Raw genomic sequence first — 2256 nt, 5'->3', positions numbered from 1 at the left:
CTCATTCCTTCTTTATTCCAGGAGGGCAAGAGTAAACAGCAGCAAGAAAACCAGGTACTCTAGTTGTGTCTGGTACTGAAGCCTTTGCATTTCATGATCCATGCCTTTCTTCTCTTGGCTTATTAAAAATATAGAAGGCAAAGTCATTTTTCTTGGTGAATATTGAACTGGTGCCATCCAAAAGAATCTGATCTTATAGATATTCAATTACTTCCTATCTTTTGGTCTCCCCCTGCACCCAAGGAATGTGTTTTGTTGACTCTAGTCAAGCAAGATCCAGAGTGTCAGCTGAAGGGGGGGAATAGGAATGACCACCAACTACTTGGAAAGGCATATCTGAGCTTTAATTTAAAGTTGTCAACAAAAATAACAGCTTTTCCATAATTTTGCAACTTTTCCTCTTGTAAATTTCTCAGTTATTCTGTTCTGATCTTTTGTATGTACTCCTTTCAGTGAAATTGGCAATGACTTTTAAAAAAAGTCTGTTTGATGTTTTGTGCTGTTGAAACAGAAGAACAGATGGTAGCAGAAACTAACAGGAGACCTCTGCAGACAGTTCTGAAAAAAAAAAAGGGCAAAAAATGTTGTTTAAACCACCAGTATTAACAGAAAAAGAAAGAACGGAAGAAAAAAGTTACTATAATCTGCCTCTAAAATAAGCTCTTCTCCATAGAAGCATATGTTTGTATTGTATTACCAGTAATTTCATGGTGGGAAAAACTAAATTATCTCAGATCTGACACAGGCTAAAAGCAAGATTTACCATGGCTCAGCTGTCTTTTAGGAGCTTGTTCAGCTGCACTAAATCACATATTTAAGATCCAACACAGATTAGTTAATCCAAAAAAATGTTTTAATGCATTGAACTGTGCTGGACTATAGCAGAGTAGAAGGGAAGGAGCCATGTTGACCTTTGTGATTGACTACTCACTAATGTCTTTAAAATTTTCTGCCTTATTTCTTGCTTTGTGGAATGTAGCTCAGAAATCTTTGACTCCTAGACAGATTCCTATTACTTAAGTCTAGCAGGAAAACATTATTAATAGATTAAAAAAATAACTGCTCTCTAAAATAAATAATAAAAAAATTACATTTTCACTGCATATAAGATTATCATTCTTCCTGTATACCCAGACTGCCATATTATTCTAAAGTTTCTTATTATTATCCTTATTGCTGGTTACAAATATCATTTCAGACCTGAAAAACTTCTCATTACAATTTTCACCAAATTAGATAACTTCTTATAGGAATGTTTATTTCAAATACCAAGCATTTTCTGACCAACAGAAGAGTTTTATTGGATTATCTGTGTGTTAGTCTCATAATTTTCCAGCCACAAATTGTGATGAGGCAACATATCTGACCTTACACTGTGGAAAAACATAAAGTTGCTGTACATAAGGGAAAGAGTAGAAAAGAAAATTCAAAAGCTGACAGCCTGGGAGTAACTCACTCTCTGTCACTGGTATGAGGCCATGAGTTGCATGAAGTATCATGGCACACAGACCTTTTCTCTCCATTCTTTGATGAACTACAAGAAAAAAACCTCAAACTTAATTCAATTTTATTACTATTTCTTTAATTTCCACAGGAAAAGTTATTTTGCAGAATAAATTTAACCACACACAATGACCCAGGCTGCTCTATTCATTTTCATTCCCTGTCAACTTCTAATCTGCATTCTTATTACCAATAAATACAACTAATTGCACCTGGCCAGAAGCAATTATTATTCAGCTTCTCAGATCACTTTCTTTGAACTTTACCAGCAGAAACCCAGGGAAACAAATACATAACCTCCAAATTCCAAGGGAGGGCTCATGAACATGTAACCTCCAGGCATCTAATGATTTCCAGGTGCACATCACCAAGTGTCTCATCCTCAATTAATTAGCCAGCTGGCCTGGTTTGTCAGGAGCACTAGAACAGCACAGGCACATCCTGAAGGTGTGTTGAGTGGTTGACCTTCTAGTTCTATCTGAGATCAGTGAAAACAGGCAAAGTGCTGCTACAGAAAGAGCGTTTCATACAAGTAGAAGCAAGCTGAAAATCCAGTTACAAAACCCCAGGGTTTTCCATGAAAAGTACAGCAAGTCTTGTTCAAAGACAAATGCATGAGTTTTGTCTTCTTATCTTAGTAATCAGACCAAGGAGCACATAAATTGCAATCGGAATAGCTGGACAGTCCTCAGGGTAAAAGACCACATCCCCTGGCAGAAAACTCACTTTCCTTTAGAATGTGGTAAATAAGAA

General features: G+C 36.4%; 1 long non-coding RNA gene across 1 annotated transcript; it reads right to left on the bottom strand.

Moving 5' to 3' along the window:
• Positions 1–282: 282 nt before the first annotated feature.
• LOC138110837 (uncharacterized) lies at positions 283–1797 on the bottom strand. The gene is made up of 3 exons (XR_011151096.1): positions 1716–1797; positions 1457–1534; positions 283–558 (listed from the first exon to the last, which is right to left on the bottom strand). It is a non-coding gene; the product is annotated as an uncharacterized lncRNA (long non-coding RNA).
• Positions 1798–2256: the final 459 nt, after the last annotated feature.

Source organism: Aphelocoma coerulescens, chromosome 5 (assembly GCF_041296385.1).
Source record: "Aphelocoma coerulescens isolate FSJ_1873_10779 chromosome 5, UR_Acoe_1.0, whole genome shotgun sequence".
NCBI classification, from domain to species: Eukaryota; Metazoa; Chordata; class Aves; order Passeriformes; family Corvidae; genus Aphelocoma; species Aphelocoma coerulescens.
This window is presented reverse-complemented; position numbering and strand designations above follow the sequence as displayed.